Source organism: Lissotriton vulgaris, chromosome 5 (assembly GCF_964263255.1).
Source record: "Lissotriton vulgaris chromosome 5, aLisVul1.2, whole genome shotgun sequence".
Classification (NCBI taxonomy): domain Eukaryota; kingdom Metazoa; phylum Chordata; class Amphibia; order Caudata; family Salamandridae; genus Lissotriton; species Lissotriton vulgaris.
Window position 1 is genome coordinate 1,679,300 of NC_141693.1, and position 10,781 is coordinate 1,690,080.

The 10,781-nt window shown below is 52.5% G+C and overlaps 1 protein-coding gene across 1 annotated transcript in view; it reads right to left on the reverse strand.

Moving 5' to 3' along the window:
• The window catches only part of PHF1 (PHD finger protein 1), a 1,060,025-nt gene extending 1,049,670 nt beyond the window's left edge, over positions 1-10,355 (reverse strand). Inside the window, exon 1 of the mRNA XM_086920608.1 lies at positions 9,349-10,355. The gene's annotated coding sequence lies outside the window, so the exon portion shown is untranslated. The remainder of the gene's footprint in view (positions 1-9,348) is intronic.
• Between the last annotated feature and the right edge of the window lie 426 nt (positions 10,356-10,781).

The following is a 10,781-nucleotide window of genomic DNA, read 5'->3' on the forward strand; positions in this document are numbered from 1 at the left end:
GCGACCAAATTGATTGGAGCGCTCCGATCAGCCACCCCCTAATTCCCCCCAGGAGTCTACGCCGCTCACGCTGCTTATAGCTGATAAAGAAGGGACACAGTTGGTCACCAAGTTATACCGGGCGTGTATAGCGCTCAAGCAGGTATGGGATCAAGGGTGCAGCATTAATGGGAGGAAGACCTGGGTCGCTCCCCTCGCTCTCCTCTCTCCCTGGCTCCTGCTGAGATCGTAGCGCTTCATCCGTTACACTGATTGGTGCTGGTATTGTAGCGCTTCATTTACGCTATTGTCTTTACATATTGTAGCGCTTACTGGTGCTGGTATCGTAGCGCTTCATTGACGCTATTGTCTTTGTATATTGTAGCGCTTGTGTGCCAGGGTAGCGCTTTTACAGGTCGCATTGTGTTTCTTTGTTGTAACTGTGCCCGATTGTGCCTGCGCCCCTGCCCACCACAACCTCGTCCGGTCTCCTTTCATTATTGCTGCCATCTTGTTGTTGTTGTGCCTTCCAGCCCGCCCCTCCACCCCGCTCCCGCCTCCCAGCTGACCCTCCCTCCCACAGGAAAGGTTAGGTCGATCTCGTTGACCACAGCGCTGTGACCGTCCTGACTCCGTCAGTAGCGGTTGCTCCCCTCGCTCTCTGGCTCCTCCTGAGATCGTAGCGCTTCATCTGTTACACTGATTGGTGCTGGTATCGTAGCGCTTCATTTACGTTATTGTCTTTTCATATTGTAGCGCTTACTGGTGCTGGTATCGTAGCGCTTCATTTACGCTATTGTCTTTTCATATTGTAGCGCTTACTGGTGCTGGGTAAGCCCGTCTACGCCCGTCCGCGCCTGGACCGCGCCCAGCGCCAGACCCCGTGGTCCCCGCATTAGCCACCCCGCCCGCATAACGTATGACGCCGATACCCTCCTTGCCCTTAACCCCAGACGCTCCCCACAATGCTGCGTAGCTACCCCAGGACACACCCACGGACCATCCGCCTGCAACTCCTGCAGGTTCGCCTGCATCAAGACCCACACCAAATCCACTAACTCCATACACAGCTCCGACTCTAACCACCTGAAGTGCATCCTGCTGAACACCCGCTCGGTCCACAAACACGCCACTGAACTCTGGGACCTACTCGACACTACATCGCCGGACGTCGCCTTCCTTACAGAAACCTGGATGAATGCATCATCTGCACCCGACATCGCCATAGACATCCCAGACGCTTACAAGATCATCCGAAAAGACCGCTCCAACCAAACAGGAGGGGGCATCGCCCATAAGAACTCCATCCGAGTCACGACCAGCTCAGACAATAACCTCACGACCGCCGAAAACCTTCACTTCCAGATCCACACCGACCCCAGGACCACACTTAGAGGCACCCTCATCTACAGACCACCAGGAACCCGCACACAATTCAGCGAAGACATCACTGACTTCATCAGCCCACACGCCCTCACCTCCAAGAACTACATCCTACTGGGAGACCTCAACTTCCACCTGGAAAAGAATAACGACAGCAACACCACCACCCTTCTGGACAACCTGGCCAATCTCGGACTCAAACAACTTGTTGACACCCCCACCCACTCGGCCGGACACACGCTCGACCCTATCTTCACCTCCAGCAAACACATCTCCTTCGATCACACCACAGCTCTCCATTGGACGGACCACAGCTGCGTTCACTTCAACTACAAAAAGACCACGACCCACATCCCACCACAACCTATTCCCCGAAGAAACTGGAACAAAATCACCACCGACCAACTCTTCACATCGCTTAATCAAAATCCCCCCGCCACATCATCGGACCCAAACCAAGCTGCCACCAAACTCACACAATGGATCACCCACAGCGCTGACAAATTAGCACCCCTGAAAAACCACCAGATCAAACAAGATAACAAAAAGGCCCCCTGGTTCAACGATGACCTTAAGAAATCCAAGAAGTTATGTCGCACCCTCGAGAAAACCTGGAGAAAAAACCCAACCACTAACTACCTGACCACCTTCAAGGACGCCACCCGCAAACACCACCAACAGATCCGATCCACCAAGAAATCAGCATTCAAGGATCGACTCGACAACAACACCCACAACAGCAAGGAATTATTCAACATCGTCAAAGAATTCACCAACCCCACCGCCGGCACCAACGGCATCACTCCCTACCAAGACCTCTGCGACTCACTATCGTCTTTCTTCCACAACAAAATCGCCGACATTCATAACAGCTTTGAGAACCTGTCCAAAGAAGAACACACTCCACCCACCTCCGAACCAAAACAGCACTCTCACAACCTTTGCGCCTGGAACCCAATCACGACTGAAGACACCATCCGTCTGATGAACTCCATCCACTCAGGTTCACCAACCGAACCCTGCCCCCACCACATCTTCAACAAAACAGACTCCATCATCGCACCCCATCTCTGCGATGTCATCAACTGCTCCTTCAACTCCGCTACCTTCCCAGAAAGCTGGAAACATGCCGAACTCAGCGCACTGAGTGAAGAAACCCACAGCAGACCCCGCTGAAATTAAGAACTACCGCTCCATCTCGCTCCTCCCCTTCCCGGCCAAAGTCATCGAAAAAGCCGTCAATAGTCAGCTCGCCTCCTTCCTTGAATCCAACAATTCACTTGACCCCTCACAGTCCGGTTTTCGAGCCAAACACAGCACAGAAACCGCCCTCATCGCTGCTACAGACGACATCCGAACGCTACTGGACAACGGAGAAACAGTTGCCCTCATCCTACTTGACCTCTCCGCCGCCTTCGACACAGTCTGTCATAAGACCCTCATACAACGCCTCAACAACATTGGAATACAAGGAAAAGCATTGGACTGGATCATCTCGTTCCTCGCCGGAAGAACCCAGAGAGTCCGCCTACGCCCCTTCAAATCAGAGGCCACCGAAGTCATCTGCGGCGTACCACAAGGATCATCACTCAGTCCCACCCTCTTCAACGTGTACATGAGTCCCCTCGCATCCATCGCACGCCAACACAACCTCAACATCATCTTCTATGCTGACGACACCCAACTAATCCTCTCCCTCACCAAAGACACTAACACCGCCAAAACCAACCTACACGAAGGAATGAAAGAAGTAGCCGAATGGATGAAGAACAGTCGCTTAAAACTAAACTCGGACAAAACGGAAGTCCTCATCTTAGGATCATCCCCCTCTGCATGGGACGACTCATGGTGGCCACCAGCTCTGGGCACAGCACCCACACCTACGGACCACGCACGTAACCTGGGCTTCATCCTGGACTCCTCCCTCTCGATGACCAGACAAGTCAACGCCGTCTTATCTTGCTTCAACATCTTCCGCATGCTCAAAAAAATCTTCCGCTGGATCCCCATCGAAACAAGAAAGACAGTCACCCAGTCACTAGCCGACTAGATTATGGAAACACCCTCTACGCCGGAACCACAGCCAAACTACATAAAAAACTCCAACGCATTCAAAACGCCTCAGCCAGACTCATACTCGACATACCCCGTCAAGCTCATATCTCCGGTCACCTGAAAGATCTCCACTGGCTTCCCGTCAACAAGAGAATAACGTTCCGGCTCCTCACCCACGCACACAAGGCCCTCAACGACCTTGGACCCGAATGCCTCAACAAACGACTGTCCTTCTACACACCCACCCGCCAACTTCGCTCATCCAATCAAGCCCTCGCCGTAACTCCGCGCATCAAAAGATCCACCATGGGAGGAAGATCTTTTTCCTACTTAGCAGCCAAAACCTGGAATTCTCTCCCCACTCACCTCCACCTCACACAGAACCACCTCTCCTTCAGAAAGCAGCTGAAAACCTGGCTATTCGATAAGTAATGCACCCACCCTCCCTCAAGCGCCTTGAGCCCCTCTGGGTGAGTAGTGCGCTATACAAATTTATGAACTTGAACTTGACAAGGAAGGGGCTTATTGTTATGAACAAACAAAGAGGGTATCCCCCAATTATCGCCATAAGCTACTGCATTTTAAGTTTATACATCAAATTTATGTTACCCCACGGCAGATGGCCAAATATGACCCTATCAAATGTCGGACTGTACAAGCGGACTTTACGCATATGACATGGACATGTCCCCCTGTGGTCGTATATTAGGCAGATGAGTTTCGAACGTTATCTGGAATACTCTCCATACAGCTCCTTCCCTCTCCAAAGTTGGCCTTGCTGGGCATAGTTAGCATAGTGAAACTCTTCTAAATCAGATTTCTCGCCATAGTGCTGTTGCTGACGAAAAGAGAGATAGTGTTGTCATGGGGTGCCAAACATCGCCCTAAGCGGGAGGCATGGTTGCGGGGCAAGACATACTGTAATATACACACTCAAATATATGCTACGCTCCAACCCCCTACCTCCCGTCCCAAGGACATATGGCATGTCTACCTTTGCTATTTACAATCAACCCATCGGAGTACACCAACCCCCCCTCCCTCACTTTACAGACGGAGCCGGAAAAATCCCCCTCCGCGACTTCATTACTCCCATCACCAGAAATACAACACCAGACATAAACATACTCCCTGCCGCTCCAGACAAGGCATGGGGTAGCTTCTCTTTACAAATTGAGCATAACTACAGGAACTGTCATAGGGACGGTGTAACGTATCTCCAAAGTAACCAATATGCTGGAACATACAGGCTGCATTGGTGGACCTTCCCCCCCCCCCCCGTATTGTTTACACCCACCCTTTAACTGATGTCAGCTGTTATTTGATAACTATGTAACATTACCATATGGAAGGTCCTTAGTCCTTCAAGAGCATTATGCTGATAGTCATGTCTCTACTTTTTCCGTTCTGTAACATTTTGTGTATGTGACTTTATCTAAATAAAAATGTTTTTATTTTAAATTAAATAGCTTATCTCCAGTTCTTCTGATTGGATTTTTGCAGTTTTGGTCTTATATGTATACTATTTTTCTAAATTTGATTGGGATTTTTATTTATTACGGTTTGTGCGTAGCATAAATACTTTAGACAGTGACTCCAAGTTGAGCCCGACGTCTTTTGTGCCAAGGTACCAGAGGGTTAAGCATAGGTTAATATAGTGACTTTTGTAGTTCACCCTGACATGGATTGTGGTTGTTGCTTGATAAGGGTTTTCACCCCCTGGCCCAACCCTCCCAATCAAAAACCCAATTTTTTACAAGTAGGCAGCTGGATAAACAAAATGATCACAGCTGATGGAGGTCAAGCACTTGTTATGCGGAAGCACACATCTGCTACCCAATTAAAGCATGTACTATTGGCTCCCAACATGAGGGCAGAGCCAAAGCCTCTTTCTAGTGATGCTCACATACTTGTGTGGCGGCAGTTGCACTGTCGAGCCAGACCATAACCATGGCATGATGGCTCCTTTACAAGGGTAGTCACGGTTAGTCATGGCTGCAGGGTGGTGGTCCTGAAAGACAGAGCATTCACTTTCACACTCTAAGGCTTTGAAGACAGTTTGTGCATTCGGCGGTCAGAACACGAACTAAAGTTTAAGAAACTAAGGGTATACTAAAAGCCGAAGCAACGCTTATAATGTACTCTGAAGCATAAGGCACCTCAAGGATACAGACGTGCAGAAACCATCATAACCACTTTGGCCACGCTGGTGGTTTTCTTGGAGACTTGTCTGAACGCTACACTGTCCAGGTAAACGGTCTGATGATGCAGTTATGTTTCCCTATTACAAGCTCAGTACTGAAGACCCTATATAACAGTTACTCAGTACCAATATCCTGTGGGATTGAGACTCAGCACAGGCCATAGGGCGAACCAAACTCGCAGGTACCATCCACCATACAAAACTCTAACTTTGACAGGTTTGAGACTGAGCTTGGTGGGGCCAGGGCCAGAGTGCAGTGTAGTTCATTCCCCGAACCTTCACTGCTACTAGCTCCCGTACTCCATTGCTAGCACTTCTTGTTTGGGTTGGGTTGGGTTGGGCTGGCAGTTAGTAAGGGTTAATGTGATTCGCCTGCAATGATCTGAAAACCAAAAAGATTGAAAAACATAATACCTAAACATGCAAAGAGAAATAACACCAAAGAGGGCCCAAAGAAGAGAATACCAAAGGTCATGAGCAGTAAAGTGTGTCTAACACACACCCAACAGCAACAGGAAAGGGAACACATTACCACAATTAAAACATAAGGTCTCATAACAACCATTAGACAGGCAACAGCTGCTAATGGAACCTGATAGCATTATTAACATGGACAATGCACCAAAATCAATCAAAAGCTTGACAACATCCAAGAAGGATTGACTATCCAAAAACACTATGAAATCTGAGGAACAAGAAAATATCAAGTGAGCATGCAAGAAAGACTGGTAACTATCACAAAAAAAAAGAGAACCACATAAGTGCCAATTAAACACACCACAAACCCCAAGGGAGTCTGACAGAGACCACTATCACCGCGCGCAGACCTAAAACATACAAAATACATCTGACAGCAGTGCCTGTCTTGCCATTCTACTGCTTTGTGTAGCTGTGCCCCTACCACTCTATCGCTACCTATCCACAAGGCTTTCAAACACGCACAGCCACATTATTTTACCCTCTGCTTCCCCTTCTCACCACGGTCCCATCCTGACACTTGACTGCCTGCACCTCTCGCTCTTATTCCCAGCCACCTACCTTCTCCTGATGGCTACCATCTCTCAGGGGAAGTCTCCCCCTCTCCGCCGATTCTCCATCTGCCCTCTCTTTGAGGCTACCTTTGCTCTCTCCCTAGGTCTCGTTTCCTTACCCTCATGATTCTTGGCCTATCTGCACCATCACCCTGGCTGTGCTGATTCTCTCTGCTTTCTTGGCGTGCTGCCTTGCAAACCTGTTTCCTGCATGTCTATTTCTTACTCTGCTGTCCTCTCCGTTTCTCTCACTCCCTCTCCAGGACTTCCCCCTCTCTGCTTGGCTATCTATTTGTTCTTCCCAGTCTCACACCTCTCTCGCTCTCTTAAATGCTGTGTTTTTTTCTTTATCGCCTTGTTGTTTCTATCACTATATCTTCCAAATCACGCGAGTTGTGCCGCTTCCCCTAGACGGTTAGCTTCTTACCCTACTATTTCTTTCAGTCTCTCTGACTGCCTATTGTGTGTTTTCTTCCCCCGCTGTTTCTTTTAGTCCTTCTGTTGTCTTCCAGTGGGCAATCTCTCCCATCTCTACCAGTATGTTTTCTTACCCCGCTGTTTCTTGTAGTACCTCCGTCTCTACCAGTAGAAAGTATCTCCCATCTCTACCAGGCTGTTCTCTCACCCTGTTGTTTCTTGTAGTCCTTCTGTCTCTACCAATAGAAAGTCTCTCCCATCTCTGCCTGGCTGTTTACTTCCCCCGCTGTTTCTTTTAGTCCTTCTGTCTCTACCAATAGAAAGTCTCTCCCATCTCTGTCTGGCTGTTTTCTTACCCTGCTGTTTCTTGTAGTCCTTCTGTCTCTACCAATAGAAAGTCTCTCCCATCTCTGCCTGGCTGTTTACTTACCCTGCTGTTTCTTTTAGTCCTTCTGTTGTCTTCCAGTGGGCAGTCTCTCCCATCTCTACCAGTATGTTTTCTTACCCCGCTGTTTCTTGTAGTACCTCCGTCTCTACCAGTAGAAAGTATCTCCCATCTCTACCAGGCTGTTCTCTCACCCTGTTGTTTCTTGTAGTCCTTCTGTCTCTACCAATAGAAAGTCTCTCCCATCTCTGCCTGGCTGTTTACTTCCCCCGCTGTTTCTTTTAGTCCTTCTGTCTCTACCAATAGAAAGTCTCTCCCATCTCTGTCTGGCTGTTTTCTTACCCTGCTGTTTCTTGTAGTCCTTCTGTCTCTACCAATAGAAAGTCTCTCCCATCTCTGCCTGGCTGTTTACTTACCCTGCTGTTTCTTTTAGTCCCTCTGTTGTCTTCCAATGGACTGGACTGTCTCTCTCATCTCTGTGTCGCTGTTTTCTTACCCTACTGTCTCTCTCAGTATCCCTGCATCATCTTCCTGGGGATTGTCTTCCTCTAACTTTCTGTTTGTTGCCATACCCTTGCGTTTCTCTCAATGTATCTATCTGCCCCCTCGGGCCGGCCCCCTTCCTTCCCTCTCCCTTACTCGGTCACCTTTTCCTGGTGTTTCTTTCAGTATGGCTGCTCTCTCTCTGGAGCTGCCTACCCCATCTCCCTATCCAGTGTTTCTGCCTGCTCTCTTGAAGCAGTCTCCCCCATCACCCTATACAGTGTTTCTCTCGGTCTGCCTGCTCTCTGGAGCTGTCTGCCCCATCTCTCTATCCAGTGTTTCTCTCGGTCTGCCTGCTCTCTTGGAGCAGTCTCCTCCATCTCTCTATCCAGTGTTTCTCTCGGTGTGCCTGCTCTCTTGGAGCTGTCTCCTCCATCTCTCTATCCAGTGTTTCTCTCGGTCTGCCTGCTCTCTTGGAGCAGTCTCCTCCATCTCTCTATCCAGTGTTTCTCTCGGTCTGCCTGCTCTCTGGAGCTGTCTGCCCCATCTCTCTATCCAGTGTTTCTCTCGGTCTGCCTGCTCTCTTGGAGCAGTCTCCTCCATCTCTCTATCCAGTGTTTCTCTCGGTCTGCCTGCTCTCTTGGAGCTGTCTCCTCCATCTCTCTATCCAGTGTTTCTCTCGGTCTGCCTGCTCTCTTGGAGCAGTCTCCTCCATCTCTCTATCCAGTGTTTCTCTCGGTCTGCCTGCTCTCTGGAGCTGTCTCCTCCATCTCTCTATCCAGTGTTTATCTCGGTCTGCCTGCTCTCTTGGAGCAGTCTCCTCCATCTCTCTATCCAGTGTTTCTCTCGGTCTGCCTGCTCTCTTGGAGCTGTCTCCTCCATCTCTCTATCCAGTGTTTCTCTCGGTCTGCCTGCTCTCTTGGAGCAGTCTCCTCCATCTCTCTATCCAGTGTTTCTCTCGGTCTGCCTGCTCTCTTGGAGCTGTCTCCTCCATCTCTCTATCCAGTGTTTCTCTCGGTCTGCCTGCTCTCTTGGAGCAGTCTCCTCCATCTCTCTATCCAGTGTTTCTCTCGGTCTGCCTGCTCTCTTGGAGCGGTCTCACCCAGTGTTTCTCTCAGGACTTGGGGCTGTCTCCCTACCCTTGTGGTGCCTCAGTTTTGCTATCACAGTCACGTGTACCGCTAACCCCACTCCAGCCCCTCTCTGGCCCTCTCTGGTGCCTGCCTCCCGTACTCTCCGTGTCCATGCCATGCAGAGCTCTCAGGGGTCCCGGTCCATGCACGAGTAGCTCGCCCAGGCGATGGTTTGATGCGCCTTTCATTGCTGAGACTTGTGACTATAAATGCAACAAAATACAGACCCAGTCAGGAGACCCAGGGCACCGGCCGCACTCCTCACCCCGGCCCTCTTACCTGCAGGGGTCCGGGGCTGGTGGTCTCCGGGGCGGTCTCCAGGGCTCGGTCTCCAGGGCTCGGTCTCCAGGGCTCGGGGCCGGTCTCCGGTCCTGACTCTCTCGGGCTGTTGGGGTCTAGGCCGGCCTCCTTTGGGTCCTGGAGGCTCGAGGGTCGGTCTCTGTACCCGCCGGGTCTTCGCGGTCACTGGTCTCTCCCTGAGGTCTCGGGGGTCACCCGCCTGTCTCTCGGGTCAATGGGTGGGGGTGTTACCCTCCAAGGGTCTCCGACAGGCCTACCGGGGCTCCGCGCACCCTCTCCCTGGGGGTCTCTGCGCTCCAGGGAATCTCACTGACAGGCCGGCGTCTCCACCAGTCTCCGGGGGTCTCTACCTAATGGGCTCTCACTCTCTGTCTGGGGCCCTGGGAGTCGCCTATCACCCTCCCTCTGGGGCCCCGGGCTCGGCTCTCCCTCCCTCAGGGGCCCTCGGCTCTCACTCTCTAGGGAGCCCCGGCTCGGCCCCACCTATCTCTCGGGCCCGGGCTCGGCTCTCCCTCTCTCTGGGGCCAGGGGGGTCAGCGCTCTCCGCGGCCCGGGCGTGTGACGCAGTAGAGGAGGAGGGGGGGGGGGGTCCCCCGCTCGAGGTGTGGGGGCTCCGGTGACTGACACGGCCGCGCTCCGGAGGCAGCCCCCGAGTGACGCAGGCCGGAGCCCCGCCGGAGGGGGGCCGAGGAGGGGCACCGGTGCCAGACCCCCCCCCGGAGAGCGCTGACAGAGCGCGGCCGGCGGGGGCCGTGTGACGCAGCACCGCGACCGGGGGCAGAGGCGGCCCGAGAGCGGCTGTGGCGCAGCAACCGTCACCGGGGAGAGAGGCGAGAGACGGCCGGGGGCACGGGAAAGACGGCCGGGGACTGGCCGGGAGACAGCCGGGGGCACTGAACGGGAGACAGCCGGAGCCTGAGGAGACGGCCAGGGGCTGCACACCGCCGGAGGGGGAGGGCCTGCCCGGGAAGAGTGAGAAACAGACTGAAGGAGAGGGGGAGGGTCAGAAGAGAGAGAGTGCCCTGAGGGGAGGTGTGTGTGAGACTACCTGAGGAAGAGGTCGAGCAGAGAGGGCCCTGAGGGGAGGTGGGTGTGAGGGTACCTGAGGGAGAGTACACCACAGGATCAGAGACAACCTGGAGGGGGCGACGTGGGAGAGAGCACAGGGGGGCGTGACGAGGGTTCATGGGGGAGAGCACCAGGGGGAGGTGGGAGACAGACTGAGGGAGGGAGAGTACCAGAGGGAGGGGGAGGTAACCTGAGGGAGGGAGAGTACCAGAGGGAGGGAGAGGTAACCTGAGGGAGATGAGAGGCAGCCCGAGGGAGGGAGAGTACCAGAGAGAGGTGGGAGACAGCCTGAGGGAGGGAGAGTACCAGAGGGAGGTGGGAGACAGCCTGAGGGAGGGAGAGTA